This window comes from Helianthus annuus, chromosome 17, assembly GCF_002127325.2.
Source record: "Helianthus annuus cultivar XRQ/B chromosome 17, HanXRQr2.0-SUNRISE, whole genome shotgun sequence".
Classification (NCBI taxonomy): domain Eukaryota; kingdom Viridiplantae; phylum Streptophyta; class Magnoliopsida; order Asterales; family Asteraceae; genus Helianthus; species Helianthus annuus.
The window spans coordinates 153,550,006-153,565,824 of record NC_035449.2 but is presented as its reverse complement, the minus strand read 5'-3'; the positions used below and the strand labels follow the sequence as shown (position 1 = coordinate 153,565,824).

Below are 15,819 nucleotides of genomic sequence, written 5' to 3'. Positions count from 1 at the left end.
ATTGTCAAAGAATGGGGAGTATTTCGAAACGTGATGAAATGCCGTTACACCCGATTTTGGTAGTAGAAGTATTTGATGTTTGGGGAATTGACTTCATGGGTCCTTTCCCAAACTCAAATGGGTTTTTATACATTTTGGTGGCGGTCGATTACGTATCGAAATGGATTGAAGCTATTGCCACAAGGACCAATGATCACTCCGTTGTATGTAAGTTTGTGCAATCTAATATTTTTGCCCGTTTTGGTGTGCCTAGGGTGATCATAAGTGATGGCGGGTCGCATTTCAAGAATTTCAATTTTGGGAAGTTGCTAAAGAGATACAATGTGAACCACCGCATTGCCACACCCTACCACCCGCAAACGAGTGGTCAAGTGGAAGTATCTAACCGGCAAATTAAAGAAATTTTAATGAAGACGGTGAGAACGGATCGGAAGGATTGGTCAAGCAAGCTTGACGATGCGTTGTGGGCCTACCGAACGGCTTACAAAACTCCACTTGATACCACTCCTTATCGGATGGTTTATGGGAAAGGATGTCATTTGCCTATGGAGTTGGCACACCGGGCGTATTGGGCAATTAAAACGGTAAATGCAAACTACGATGAAGCGGGTCGGGCGAGAAAGCTTCAATTGAATGAAATAGAGGAAATAAGGGATCAAGCCTATGAGTGTGCATCCGCGTACAAAGACAAACTTAAAAAAGTTCATGATGCAAAGATAAAGAAAAAGAACTTTGAAGTGGGTCAGAAGGTGTGGCTGTATAACTCAAGGTTGAAATTGTTTGCGGGGAAACTAAAAAGCAAGTGGATGGGTCCTTACGTTGTCCGAAGAGTGGGAAGATTCGGAGATGTTGATATTCAAGATGAACGAACAAACAAGCAGCAAACGGTGAACGGGCATCGCCTCAAACCGTACTTGGAAGGGAATGATATCAACAATCTCGAGCTAGATAAAGTGGGCTATATTTTACGCCCAGTGGATGATGAGGAAACGTGAAAGAGGCCCAGGTTTGGTATTTGTAAATACTTAGTGTAGTTTTTTTTTGCATTTCGAATAAGTCTCGTTTAAACCGGTGTTCGAAACAAGTGTGGGGAAATTTTTACTAATTTCCCGAACATAGTGTTGAGGACAACACGAGTTTTAACGGGGGGTAGGGTAAGTTTTTCTTAAAATTATAAAAAGCACATAAAAAGTAGAAATTAAAAAAAAAATTAATTAAAATTAAAACAAGTTTTTCCGGCCCCCCTATGCCCAGTACCCGCCGTAAGCTACAGTGGGGGGGCGTAGCTTACGGCGGTCAATATCATCCCGGGACTCAGCATAGTGCCGTACGCTACGGCACATCGCCGTAGCTTACGGCTATCAACAAGCTTTACGCCATCAGCTTCCTGTCCTACGGTAGGACTTTTTTGACATGTTATAGGTGCCGTAAGCTACGGCCTGGTGGCGTAGCTTACGGCTCTGAGTGATCTTTTGCTCTCATTTTCTTCAGTCCCCTTGGTTCCCACACATCTTGATCAAGCCAGCTTCTAGCATCCATTCAAGCTTCCTAAAACCCGCATTTTGCACACTTTAACACCTGCATCATCATCAACTTGTGATTACCTAATTCAAGCAAATAACCGGATAACATGTAGAATGTGCGTTATGTTAAGCCTTTTAAGGGTTGTCCTACGGACCACCCGTCACATCCCCACACTTACCCGTTGCTTGTCCCAAGCAACCACTTCAAAAACTATTTTTAACTATAAGCGATCAATCGTGCAAACCAAACCAAAGTGCCGTCCTCTTACTAGCTTTTTATCAAACCACAAGACACACCCCTCACAAAACTCTTGGTGACAAGAAAAATTAGCAAATTATGCTAAACCACTCAATGCGTATATGTGTGTGTGTGCGACAATAAGCTTGTATGAAAACCAAGTTGCCTCCTAACCAATATCTAACATGCTTTTGAATCAAAGGAACTTACGGGTTGTAACGGGGCTAGGTGCAAGGGTAGGAAAAGGAATATATATGTAGTAGCGAAGGACTTAACCGGTCTTTTATTACATAATGAAATAAAGAAACAAACAAACTTATATACAAGACAACTCAACATCACTTTTTTTTCTTTTTCATTGTTTTTTCACTTTTTTTTTCTTTTTTTTTTTCATTGCTTTTTTTTTCTCTTTTTTTTTTTTTCAATCAAATATTCAACATAACACTATAACATATCTACACGCTACTAAAACAACTACTAACACTATAAGACCGGGTTAAGTCGGGTAAATTTTTGGGAAACTAGCTAAGGGGTAACAAATGATCGGCTTTTAGGCACAAAATGGGCAACTAAATGTCCAAATCCCCGCCCCTCTCGCAACCATGCTCATATATATAATTAATGAGGTCCAACCCCCCAAATCCCACACTCGCACTCACCTAGACGAGGCATCCTAGAAGTCCCCTATCATCTTCAAAAGCATGTTGACTCTAAGATTTAACAAGTATTCACACACAAGTTCTATTAACACACAACACACACCGCCACTCAAACAATGAAATATCGATAACAATCATGTGTGGCTCAATTCTTACCAAGAAAAGATTAGAAATGGGTGTCGGTGTGTCAAATGGAACAATATCAAGTTTTCAAATTTTTACACTTTCGCTTGGATTTGCAAAAATTTTTGAATTTCTCAAAAATTTCCCCCATCCCCACACTTGGGATACATTGTCCCAATGTATGATTTTGAGGGAAAGATCGCTTTCAACAAGAACATCCCCAATTGCTTATATTCTCAAACCCATTTATTATTTTTTTTTTTTAATATAAGACACCACCAACGCTCACAACCCAACAACATATTAACACAAACACCACCCAACCTCCCAACCTCAACATAAACATAAACACATAGACATATATACAAAAATGTACAAAGGAGCGAAATACAACCTGGCTAGTAATACTTCGGCTGTGGAGGCCCAAAGATGGATGTCATCATATCCGTCCACTCACTAAAACCAAATGCTCCACCGCTACTACTGCTTCCTTGATCACTGCTTGGATTTGCTTGTTGATAACTCATGGCATGCGGGTCCACCCACTGAGAATGGTGCAATGGCGGGGTGGGGTATGACACACTACCATCATATGGTGGCAATGTGGTGTAGTCCACAATGGGTGGATCCCCTACAACTGGCTGCCCCGCATGCCATTGGTCATGCATGCGTCTTTGACGATCATCCAAGTAACGGTTGTTTGTGTCTTCTTCACGGGCATATCTATGAGCACGGTTCCATTGCTCATTTCTATCGTAACTTCTTTTAATAGCCCTTTCCACACTAGCACCCATAAATGTTTGTTGATCAAATAGCACTTGATTTTGTTCACTCCAATTACCGAATGTGGGTGGTCGCCTTTGTTGAATGATTTGACCCATACCCCCCGAATGGGCCCAATACGGGTCATAAGCCTGTTGTGCATAGTCAAATGCACTACCCACATAACCAGATTGTACGCTGGTTCCTTGAACCCCCACTTGACCGACACCTCCTACTTGAACATCTACCGTGAAAGTGTCTTCACGATAATCATCATCCCCACTTACTTCATCATCCATTGATTCGGGTTCCTCTTCCTCTCCCGGTCTCAACGGTCTCGCATCCACTTTTAAGGCTCTCCACCTTCTACCATCCGTCTTCAACTTATGAAACCTTTCCGATTCTGTGTAAGTCCAATCCGACCCAAGATTCTTAAGGTCGAATGGTCTAAACCTCTTATAGGACCCTTTTTCATCTCCCTTAATCGCCCCATACTTTTTAAGCAATGCGGTAATCAACCGGCAATGAGGTATAATCTTCCTTTCCCCACTATTCTTGCTCAACCAAATATTGTTTAGTACCAAAAATCGGAAAGGAACCTTGGGTGACCCACGCATCATCATATACAAGATTGGCACTTCTTGAAACCGTACCTCCATCTTGTCACCTCGCCTTGGCATGACATTGTACATGCACAACGTCAATAACAACTTCGCTTCCATTCTTAAATTTCTTCTATATAACTTCCCATGTGTTGTGCCCGGAAGGAAGAGGTAATCAAGCATGTTTTGCCATTGTGGATGTTTAGCGGGCTCGTGGTAAAGATCCTTAAGACTTGGGTAGATGTACTCATTGGCCGGCCCATCATCAAACTTTGCTACCCGGCGCAAAGAGTCATATGACATCTCTACCTTCACACCATTACACTTTCCAACCAACCGCATCTTATTTGGAGCCTTGAATGGGGGACATTCAAGTGATGCCACCCACTCTTGAATCTGCGTGTCATACATTTTCTTCTTCTCGCCATCATAACATTTTGTGACCGCCCCCCAACCCAACGTGTTAAACTTTGCTATGATCCCGAATGGGGCAAAATCAGCCTTCCGGATTTCTTTTTCACAAATAAATGCTTCTCCCCTTTGTTTAAGCTTGTTCATTTGTTCGTGAAATAGATCCGCTCTCCATTCCGCGGGTTGGTCTAACAATGAGCCGGTTGTCCAATCCGGCTTTGGCCCCCTTGGCGGTGCATCCTCCTCCGAGTCCGGGTCACCAATCCGAGCCAATCTCCTCCTTTTTTGTTGTGCCGCATCCCCTTGGGAAGAACTTGCAACTCCCTTTCCTTTCCTAGAAGCCATACCTACACATATTCAAAAACAAAGCAAACAATTCAAGTTAGTTATTTTTATCCCATCTTCCCCACACTTGCTTCATGTTATAGGTATAGATGTGCAAAAATCCCAAGATTTTATTCTTTCAAACAAAATTTTGGCATGATGTCCCCTAAAATCAGAATTTTTCCAAAAAATTTTCATTGGACATCAACACATTTATACCTATAGCACTCAATGGTTCACAAACTTCTATCATCTATCTCATACAGGCAAGTGTGTAAGCAAAAACATAATGGAAACTTACAAACCTCAATGTAATTCAAAAAATGAACAGAAATTGCATACCTTGGTGTTGAAGACGATGAAAATCACTAAAGCTTGAAGTTCACTAAAAAACCCACAAAAATCCCCCAAAATTTTCGGCACCCCCTCGGCCCAAATCCGACCCAAAACAAAGGAATCTTCAAGATTCAGGACTAAATCTGAGTTCCTTGCGAAATTTCACCCAAAATAGACTCAAAAATCACTTGAATCGGATAAGTTTAGAGAGAGTTATGGTTATGGAAGCTAGGGTTCTAAAGAGGTAAATGAAGAAGAAGAAGATATGTGGTTGGGGAGAGAAGAAAATGTGTGGTTAGGGTTTTAGATGATTGTTTTATTATTATTAATAATAAATTTTCAGACTTGATCTATTTATTTTATTTTATTTTTTTTTATATACAACTGACGGAACAAGGTCCCCCACATCCGCTCGGCGCCGTACACTACGGCTACTTGCCGTAGCTTACGGCAATAACTGGGTGAAAATGTTTTACCGTAAAACAGGGGCCGACAACTCAACATCACTTGGGATAGTTAGAACTTGAGTATTTAAAAAGGAATATAAATAGTTACGTGTTGTGTCCTAACAAGTTGGTCTAGTGGTTATTCACTTGATTTCTCTCCTTAAGGTCCCAAGTTCAACTCTCATTAGCATCACGTTGAAGGACATTGGTGGTGGCAATGAAGTTTAGAACTAGGCCTCTGTGGAGGTCGCCAGTTCGAAACCTAGCCAAACCGGTTTTACCGTAGTGGGCCTTCGGGCAATCGAGCGGGTGGTTTTCCCTGGAACTAGTGGCTTGGTGGCTCGGGTATACATCCAACTCTAACCGTTATAGAGAAGGGGATGCATTTACTCGATTGAGAGCATCCCAGAATGTTTATCCGGTGATTTAGTTGGCCGTTAACAAAAATAGTTACGTGTTGTCGGTAAAAATGTTTAACAAATTAGAATGTGATAGTAATGGTGTCTATGGCGATGATGTCAGTGGCAATGTCGGTGGCATTGACGTTGATGAGAGTGGAAAGATTCTTTGATTTGTTAGTTTTCTTCATTTCTTAACAGAAAAAATATATTAAAGTTAGTTTTTATTTGTCTTGAATGAGAGTGTACGCAAGTCGAGCTTCCTTTAAGATACTAGAGATAGGCTTGTTAAAATTCTTAAATCTAGTCTAGGTTAAAAATAAATTCGTTTAACAAATGAGTCTGAAATTCACTTATTAAGCTCGGGTGGGCTCACGAGACTAACCAAACAATGTTCTTTGTACATAAAACTAACTATATATATGTGCTTGAGAGACAAAAATAACTAAATGCTATATAGTATGTTATATGTGTATATATATATATATATATATCTGCATAAATACTGTAACGCTTCGCGTTTTCATAACTTTCCATATTTAGAAAACCATTGTTCATATTCCTATTTTTGGAAACTTTGGATCCTAGTGTTCGTCGTTTCGTTCTAATCGTCGAAAAATCTTTGCCTTTAATCTAATCCGTTATAAAAGTGGGTATTTATTCATGGTTTAATTGACTAAATTAATTAATTTTACTATTTAAAAGTTTATTTCTTTTTAACCTAGTTAGTCTCGTTAAACTTTAAAGTTAGAAAAGGATACAAACTAACCCGGTTAAGTTAATTGTAAAGATTAGTTCTTTTAGAATACGTATGACCTAGTTAGGTGGTCAACTATGTTATATAACTTAAATTAAGTTAATTAAGCTAATTTATTTAAACCCTTCAAAGTTTAGGGGTTAAAATGGTCTTTCCTAAAACTAAAATGCAACAAACCCTAATCCTCTTTTATAACAGCCGTTACATATGTTTTTTTTTCCCTTAATTTGGTTGCCTGCAACCTATGTTCTATCCCTCTCAATCCCCACTGTCAAACACACAGCATCCACACCATCAAACCCCCACCTTCACACCCGATTCCCTTGTTTCACCGGCGACTAGCCGGTGTCGGCACAACTCAGGCAACCGGCCTCCCTTCTCCGACGCGACCACCCTCTCCCTTCGTCTTTCACGCACTCCCACACGACCCTTCCTCCCTTTGACGGACGAACGACCACCACGACCGCCGTCAGGTGGTGGCGTGAAGACAAGACAGAGAGAGACGAGTCGAAGGCGGTTCGACGACGACTATTGACGACAATAGTACTGTGAGCGACGGCCGCTGGCGGCGGAGCCGCGGCAGCAGTGGGTTCGACACGGGTGGCGGCGGCCTGTGATGGTCCTCCGACGGATTTTCCAAACAGGTTCAAGCAACAACTCAACAGGTTTACTCCTTTCAGTTTTCGGTTCGGGTTTTAGTTGCATCTCGGTTTGGTTTGGGTCACGCTTCGACTCGTGTTTCAAGTTCTGGTCAGTTGTCTTGGTCCGAGTCTCGGTTCAGCCGGAGAACCGAAGCCGCCGGAGACACGGTCATCGCCGGAGATCAAGAAGATGATTGGAGAACAAATCAGAAACGCCCAAACTGAGTTCGGTATATCTCGCTTACCATTTCTTTCGTTTAATATTTGTTGAACTTTTATATAACATTTCAAAACTGAAAATGAAACAATAGAATGATACATAATAGTTTTTGGTTCATGTTTCAAAAGTTGTATTACTGTTGTTCGACTAGGTTTGTTTAAAGAGAAGGAGACTAAGTCAATTATGGTTTGAGTTAAATAATAATTCAGTTCCTTTTACCAAAATGTAGAAATAATCACAATATGTTATGCACGGTGGTGATAACATTAAAATCGTTGGTCGGTTCAAATGCCGGTTCGAAACTCGGCAAAATTGTATTATGATTGTTCTTTTTTTAGCTATCCAAAAATATTTATTTATTTTTTTTTCTTATCCAAACTTTAAAAGAATCAATTAATATTATCTAGCAATCTGTTATTTTTCATTATATATGTTAACTTATTATTTTATATTTTTCAATAGAAAGAAAAAAAAAACTAATATATATTTATACATGTGTATAATGTAACAAACTAAACAATCTAAATATTTATCTTTAAAGATTTTTTTCTCAAACTTATAACCTCTTCAATAGACCAAATAGGTTCGTGAATTTATACTCTAAATAAGTCCTGAAAATATTCGTAACGGAATAATGTCACGACCTTCCAAATGATGACGATCTCCGATCTCACCCGAGTCCATCGAATCTCGGATATCGTGGTGACACAAGGAGTACTCAATGTATGAATATAAAATAAGATTAATCTTATTATTAAACTTTCCATTTTATTTAGTACTTTCTAATTTTTGTTTTAGGATAACCCTCGTTGTTCTAAGTCCTCCATCCTTACTCGTGCGTATTTCAAGGAATTCTTATACGCAATCAATGTGAGTACACTTGACCCATTTTCCTTTTTATACACTTTGGGTGCAACATGTTTACTTGTTAAAATGCACAATTTACAAACATGCTTTTATTCATTCGATCCGTATACATGCTTTGTTATGCTTAAGTTCATACTAGAATACATACTACTTGTTAACTCGGCTTAAACAATTATAGCGCTATAGGAGTAGCACACCACCCGACGGGGTTTTGTTAAGTTTTATACTATACGGTCTCGATTACTTCGGTATCGAGGGATGCTATTTATTATACATAACGGTCTCGTCACTCTTGTGGCGAGGGATGCTAAATACTAAATACTAGTGGACACTAGAGTTGACATATTGTGTTGCATGATAGTTTGACTTTGTATACCAAATGCTATGTTGGATTGAAAATGCTTTTATACACACGACACGAGTCTAAAACTTGTGTACTCGCCAATACTTTTGTATTGAACCATGCTTTTTAAAACATGTTGCAGGTTTTGAGATGACGTTGATGATGTATGGAATCTAGTAGGATACGTAGATACACACTTTAAATTTTGTATTCTTATTGTATGGTATTTCATTATTCATGTTGTACTTTGTTTCAAATTCTTGTAATTGATTCTTTAGAAATGAAATGAAATTTACTAATTAAATACTTGTCACAATATTTAGTGTTATGATGTCTCGAGCAATCTATTTCGTCTCACTCCGATGTTTCCGCCATCGGTTGGGGTGTGACAGATTGGTATCAGAGCCATAACTATAGGGAATTAGGAAAATTGCCATGCTTTTGACCTAGTCTATAGTTAAGCACCAAAATTCGACCATACTTGCTTCACATGCTACCTTTATGAAATATCTTACATGTTATTCTTGAAATGCCTCTTACGTGTTATTTTCTTAAAATGCTTTATGTGCTTATACTTGTTATTATTATTTGGAACATACGTCTTTTACTCATTTTTATACTAAATTCGAAACCACTTGTAATACACAAACGAGATGACTTCACCAAAATAGGTGTGAAACCCACAATTTGGTGAAAGACTCTCAATCCACCTATCCTTTTTACACGAAATTCGCCACCAAGTTAGGAGTGAGATCCTCACCTTGATGGAGAATTTCCGCTTTTAAATTCTAGTGGACCCTCGTCAAAGTGTTGAAATTAAATCTTGAACCGACGAGTACCAACCACACTTAGGATACGAAATCGTCAAGTTAGAGGTGAAACCCGCACCTTGTCGACTAGTTCCACTCCTTAAATTTTTCATAAATCCCGCCAAGTCTCGAAATTTCGATTGATTTGGGACATGTAGTAACCGGAAGGGTAAATACCGTTAACCGACGTATCGGCGAGAGTATTTCACCTATTAGGCCAAAGCATGCTCTCAAATTCAAAAGACTCTTCGACCACTTTGGTTAGTCAACATTCCGTTTTGGAACCATCCGAGTTTCTTTTTTATCAAACTTACGCTTCATTATTCCGGTCTTTCATAATGAAACTCTCTTTTGTCAAGTTTGAACCATTTTCGAGATTTCACTTTTACGCATACATCATATTATTACTTTTCATACGATTATACATTATTAGCATACATAATTTTACGTAATTTTATTTACACTTCTTGCAACAACAAATGGAGACATGTCATCAAGATAGGAGTGATTCCCTTACCTTGGCGATTAACTCCGTTTTATTTCTCACCTTACAACGACCTCACCAACGAGTTAGGGGTGATTCCCTTACCTAGGTGATCGTTCCCAACGCTTTCTTTTAATAGACTATATTATGTAAACACGATCATGTTTATACCTAAATCATTTATCATGTATTCCAAAATGCTTCATTTGTTTAAACGTACCTCTTATTCTATAATCTATTTTCACATCACTCGCATACACAAAAATTTTAATGTTACCATAAAAGCTTGTTCCTCGATTTTCAAAATTTCACGAAATACTACTTGTCAGCCTAGTCGGTCTAATGAATCCGTTGCCCACAAATTCACCAATCAACGTAAATATTGAAACACGCTCCTCTCACACCAATAAACTAGAGATTTTTATTTTCAATTGAGAATCAAATCAACTTTATCGCACACACCTATAAAATATTACCAATATTATTCAATCATTTACTAAATTTCCTTTTCAAAACCAATGAAACATTTTTCAACAATCACTAAGTTCATGTACCAAATTCCTTTCTCTAGGGATCAACTTTTTCACAAGAAGCTGTAAGTTTCAAAATTTCTAACATAAAGTTACTTAAAACGATACATACTTATTAATCTCTAGAACCTTTTTTTAACCTCACTCGATACGTCAATTAAATTCAAAACACGTGGGCAAGGAAACTTCATAAGAACCGACAAATTTTCAACTTATGTAAACTATTTTAAAACCGCAGTAGCATTTCATTCCTTTACAAAGTACTTTCCATATAACCAATAGACGTTTCATACTCCCTTTACATTCACAAACTAGAGTCTATATTTCGTGACAATCCAATCTATTTTAACTCCACGTTTTGCGCAAACAATTATATATGCATATCATTCTACACGTTTTAATTGATATTTCACAACAATCTCGCATGTGTCACCTGTTTTTCTTTTTCTTTCATACTCAAAACTTTTGATCTTTTACGCACATAAACTCGTGTATTTCGATTTATACTATAAACCAAAATCATTATTTTCTACATCCATGCTTATACATTTTACGCCTTCACTTATGTTCACACTTACACATTTACGTTATACTCATGATTCAAAATTCATACGTTTTACGTTATACATGCACCCACAATTATACATTTGCGATGTACTTACATTCATGTTTATATTACATTCATATTCATGTTCATACATTTTATGTTCTCATTCACACATGTACAACTTTGTTTACACTTATATTCATACACATATTTTATTCATACTTAAACCTTCATGTTTTACACCTATATTCACGTTCATATCTATGCACATACATCTTATGTTCACACTTATACTCGCATTCATACTCATACGTTTTATGTCTATACTCATACTTATGTGCATATTCATACTTAAACTTATGTTTATGCTTTTATACTTTCATTCATACTCATGATTCATAAATTCGTACCGTACGCGATCGTAATCCGAGTGATTCGCTTACGTGGGTCCCATACATACTTAAGCATGGACTTGCTTATATACTATATTCTTATACGTACTCAATCTTATTTTCAAATTTATGTATACCCGGATTCATACACAACTAGTACAAGCTATGGATCATGCGACGATCAATATAATCACGGGTGCACACGGGATTATAATGATAGGCGTATGAGAACCATAGAGTGTACTACTGTGTATGGTAAAACACGGAACGTAACATGACACCGAATACGAAACGGACGTAACGTGGTCAAAACATGGTGGATACGCCGTTGGTACTTCCTATATATAAGTGTTTTCACTATGTTACCAAACTTTCGTAAAACGTGCCGTGAGAAATTCAGTGTTTTGTAGACCTTTTGGACCTAATACAAACTTTAAACAACTCACAAACGTATTATATCTGATTATCCATGACGAGACCTCATTATTAACATGCTACTTTCGTCTATCCGATACTTATGCTATTCCTATACTCATAATCGTTATTAGATCAATCGTTCACCCATATACCTCAATTATTCTCTACTGTCTCAAACTCCAAAGACTTAATTTTAACCGATCCTCTTATGTTTGCCAAAATCCTTTCAGGTCTTCCTTCTGATCAAATTTCGGGACGAAATTTTCTAAAGGAGGGGAGACTGTAACGCTTCGCGTTTTCATAACTTTCCATATTTAGAAAACCATTGTTCATATTCCTATTTTTGGAAACTTTGGATCCTAGTGTTCGTCGTTTCGTTCTAATCGTCGAAAAATCTTTGCCTTTAATCTAATCCGTTATAAAAGTGGGTATTTATTCATGGTTTAATTGACTAAATTAATTAATTTTACTATTTAAAAGTTTATTTCTTTTTAACCTAGTTAGTCTCGTTAAACTTTAAAGTTAGAAAAGGATACAAACTAACCCGGTTAAGTTAATTGTAAAGATTAGTTCTTTTAGAATACGTATGACCTAGTTAGGTGGTCAACTATGTTATATAACTTAAATTAAGTTAATTAAGCTAATTTATTTAAACCCTTCAAAGTTTAGGGGTTAAAATGGTCTTTCCTAAAACTAAAATGCAACAAACCCTAATCCTCTTTTATAACAGCCGTTACATATGTTTTTTTTCCCTTAATTTGGTTGCCTGCAACCTATGTTCTATCCCTCTCAATCCCCACTGTCAAACACACAGCATCCACACCATCAAACCCCCACCTTCACACCCGATTCCCTTGTTTCACCGGCGACTAGCCGGTGTCGGCACAACTCAGGCAACCGGCCTCCCTTCTCCGACGCGACCACCCTCTCCCTTCGTCTTTCACGCACTCCCACACGACCCTTCCTCCCTTTGACGGACGAACGACCACCACGACCGCCGTCAGGTGGTGGCGTGAAGACAAGACAGAGAGAGACGAGTCGAAGGCGGTTCGACGACGACTATTGACGACAATAGTACTGTGAGCGACGGCCGCTGGCGGCGGAGCCGCGGCAGCAGTGGGTTCGACACGGGTGGCGGCGGCCTGTGATGGTCCTCCGACGGATTTTCCAAACAGGTTCAAGCAACAACTCAACAGGTTTACTCCTTTCAGTTTTCGGTTCGGGTTTTAGTTGCATCTCGGTTTGGTTTGGGTCACGCTTCGACTCGTGTTTCAAGTTCTGGTCAGTTGTCTTGGTCCGAGTCTCGGTTCAGCCGGAGAACCGAAGCCGCCGGAGACACGGTCATCGCCGGAGATCAAGAAGATGATTGGAGAACAAATCAGAAACGCCCAAACTGAGTTCGGTATATCTCGCTTACCATTTCTTTCGTTTAATATTTGTTGAACTTTTATATAACATTTCAAAACTGAAAATGAAACAATAGAATGATACATAATAGTTTTTGGTTCATGTTTCAAAAGTTGTATTACTGTTGTTCGACTAGGTTTGTTTAAAGAGAAGGAGACTAAGTCAATTATGGTTTGAGTTAAATAATAATTCAGTTCCTTTTACCAAAATGTAGAAATAATCACAATATGTTATGCACGGTGGTGATAACATTAAAATCGTTGGTCGGTTCAAATGCCGGTTCGAAACTCGGCAAAATTGTATTATGATTGTTCTTTTTTTAGCTATCCAAAAATATTTATTTATTTTTTTTTCTTATCCAAACTTTAAAAGAATCAATTAATATTATCTAGCAATCTGTTATTTTTCATTATATATGTTAACTTATTATTTTATATTTTTCAATAGAAAGAAAAAAAAACTAATATATATTTATACATGTGTATAATGTAACAAACTAAACAATCTAAATATTTATCTTTAAAGATTTTTTTCTCAAACTTATAACCTCTTCAATAGACCAAATAGGTTCGTGAATTTATACTCTAAATAAGTCCTGAAAATATTCGTAACGGAATAATGTCACGACCTTCCAAATGATGACGATCTCCGATCTCACCCGAGTCCATCGAATCTCGGATATCGTGGTGACACAAGGAGTACTCAATGTATGAATATAAAATAAGATTAATCTTATTATTAAACTTTCCATTTTATTTAGTACTTTCTAATTTTTGTTTTAGGATAACCCTCGTTGTTCTAAGTCCTCCATCCTTACTCGTGCGTATTTCAAGGAATTCTTATACGCAATCAATGTGAGTACACTTGACCCATTTTCCTTTTTATACACTTTGGGTGCAACATGTTTACTTGTTAAAATGCACAATTTACAAACATGCTTTTATTCATTCGATCCGTATACATGCTTTGTTATGCTTAAGTTCATACTAGAATACATACTACTTGTTAACTCGGCTTAAACAATTATAGCGCTATAGGAGTAGCACACCACCCGACGGGGTTTTGTTAAGTTTTATACTATACGGTCTCGATTACTTCGGTATCGAGGGATGCTATTTATTATACATAACGGTCTCGTCACTCTTGTGGCGAGGGATGCTAAATACTAAATACTAGTGGACACTAGAGTTGACATATTGTGTTGCATGATAGTTTGACTTTGTATACCAAATGCTATGTTGGATTGAAAATGCTTTTATACACACGACACGAGTCTAAAACTTGTGTACTCGCCAATACTTTTGTATTGAACCATGCTTTTTAAAACATGTTGCAGGTTTTGAGATGACGTTGATGATGTATGGAATCTAGTAGGATACGTAGATACACACTTTAAATTTTGTATTCTTATTGTATGGTATTTCATTATTCATGTTGTACTTTGTTTCAAATTCTTGTAATTGATTCTTTAGAAATGAAATGAAATTTACTAATTAAATACTTGTCACAATATTTAGTGTTATGATGTCTCGAGCAATCTATTTCGTCTCACTCCGATGTTTCCGCCATCGGTTGGGGTGTGACAAATACTAAACGAGTTAAACTTAGCGTTACGTACCAAATGTTTAAATATCAGAAGTGCTTGGTTTATGCTTAAATGTTTGGGTTTACTAGCTAGTTCGGGTTCTCACCGTAGATAACCTCCGCGATTTGTAAAGTGTATGTACCTTAGATGTATTTACATGTCGAACGCACCATTGGTCAGGAGCTGTGGCTCTCCTGATGAGTCCATGGCGGGACGAAATCCATGACCCTTATCATAAGCATAATAGAATGGTCGGCTCTCGGGCGACTAAGGGCATCACACAAGGCCTTGAAAAATAACTTTGTGATATTAGATCGTGGCCGAGCTTTATGAATAAATGTTTAAGCGAGCCGAGTGCGGGCTTGACTTAGACTCATTAACTCTCAAGTCTTAAACTCCGATTCCATGACATTTCTTACTCCATGTTATTAATTTTAAACGATTATTTTTTTCGTGGACTTCATTTTTTTTTAATTATTTAAATTTCGTTATAGAATCCGTCCACATTACAAATGGAGGTGTAAAAACTTGGTTTGGGCTCAAAACCGGTTAGGGTTGTAAACCCGTCCGTTTTTTTACCTTGGGATGAAACTGGTTTGGCCCAAACCAGTTTTGATTGAGAACCATTTTTTGGATTGAAAACCCAACCCACTAAAATCGGTATGAGTAAATTACAAAGTTCGTCCTTTATGTATGTCATTTATTACAAAGTATGTCCTTTATCTTTAATAAGCTCAGAAAACATACTTAATGTTTGCAAATCCTTACATGTTACGTCCTTTAGTCCTAATCCAGTTACTTTTCATGGTTAAATTTGACAAAGTCAGCCCCACATAAGGGTATTTTGGTCATTTTTTCATAAATATTAAAATAAATAATAAAAAAATTATATATATACATACAGCTCTCTCTCTCTCACACAACGCACATCAGCCCTCTCTCTCACACATAAACACCTCTCTCTCTCTCTCTCTCTCTCTCTAAACACACACCAGCTC

At 37.8% G+C, this 15,819-nt stretch overlaps 2 long non-coding RNA genes across 2 annotated transcripts; both read left to right on the top strand.

The window, feature by feature from the left end:
* Positions 1 to 6,794: 6,794 nt before the first annotated feature.
* Positions 6,795 to 8,963, top strand: LOC110923101. Its single transcript, XR_002583737.2, has 3 exons — positions 6,795 to 7,450; positions 8,239 to 8,310; positions 8,793 to 8,963. It is a non-coding gene; the product is annotated as an uncharacterized LOC110923101 (long non-coding RNA).
* Positions 8,964 to 12,576: 3,613 nt separating this feature from the next.
* Positions 12,577 to 14,752, top strand: LOC110923087. Its single transcript, XR_002583713.2, has 3 exons — positions 12,577 to 13,231; positions 14,019 to 14,090; positions 14,573 to 14,752. It is a non-coding gene; the product is annotated as an uncharacterized LOC110923087 (long non-coding RNA).
* The last annotated feature ends 1,067 nt before the right edge of the window (positions 14,753 to 15,819 follow it).